Here is a 1,286-nt window from a genome sequence, read left to right as displayed (position 1 = left end):
ATTGAAAGATTCACTGGGTAAATTATTGAATGATGCAGACAGCACAAAGAGAAATGGAAGGAATATACAGAGTCACTGTACCAAAAGGAAATGGTTAAAGTTCAACCATTTTAAGAGGTAGCATATGATCAAGAGCCAATAATACTAAAGGAGGAAGCCCAAGATGCATTGAAGGAATTGGCAAAGAGTAAGGCACCAGGGATTAATAGAATAAAAACTGAAGTCTTTCAAGAAAGTGAGGTGGCACAAGAGGTACTCACTCATCTCTGCTAAGAAATTTCTAAGACAACTATCTGGCTGACTGATTGGAAGAGATACATATTTGTGTCCATTCCAAAGAGAGATGAACCAACGGAATGTAGATATCATCGGAAAATCTCTTTGATATCCCATGTGAGTAAAGTTTTACTAAAGGTAAAACAGAAACAGCTGCAAGCTGTTAGAGAACAGCTTGAGAACAGTTAGAGAACAGTTAGAGAACAGCTAGAGAACAACACTGATAGAGAACTTCCAGAGGTTCAAGCCAGTTTCAGAAGTGGCTGTGGAATGAGGGATATCATTGCTAATATCCGATGGATCTTGGCTGAAAGCAGAGAATATCAGAAAGATATTTACCTGTGCTTTATTGACTACACAAAGGCTTTCAATTGTGTGGATCATGACAAGATATGGAAAACATTGCAAAGTATGAGTATTCAGGAACACTTAATTGTGCTCATGAGGAATCTGTACCTGGACCAAGAGGCAATTGTTCGAACAGGGCATGCAAACACTGAATGTTTTTAAATTAAGAAAGGTGTGCAACATGGTTTCCCCACAATTATTCAAGCTGTAGGTTGAGCAAATAATCAAAGAAGCTGTGTTATGTGAAGAAAATTTGACATCAGGATTAGAAGAAGACTCATTAACAACCTACAATATGCAGATGATACAACCTTGCTTGTTGAAAGTGAACCAGACTAAAAACATTTACTGATGAAAATCAAAGAGTACAGCCTTAGGTATGGATTACATCTAAATGTAAAGAAAAAAAAATAAAAAAATCTCACCACTGAACCAATAAACAACATTCTATCAATGGAGAAAAGACTGAAGTTGTAAAGGACTTCATTCTTCTTGGATCAAATATTAACATTTATAGAAGCAGCAGTCAAGAGATCAAATGGCATATTGCATTAGGCAAATCTGCTGCACAAGACCTTATCAAAGTGTTGAAGAGCAAAGATGTCAGCTTGAGGACTAAGGTGAGCTTGACCCAAGCCATGGTATTTTCAATAACCTCATAT

The sequence above is a fragment of the Chrysochloris asiatica genome, unplaced genomic scaffold (genome assembly GCF_000296735.1).
Source record: "Chrysochloris asiatica unplaced genomic scaffold, ChrAsi1.0 scaffold00716, whole genome shotgun sequence".
NCBI lineage: Eukaryota > Metazoa > Chordata > Mammalia > Afrosoricida > Chrysochloridae > Chrysochloris > Chrysochloris asiatica.
Note: the sequence above shows the minus strand (reverse complement) of the source record.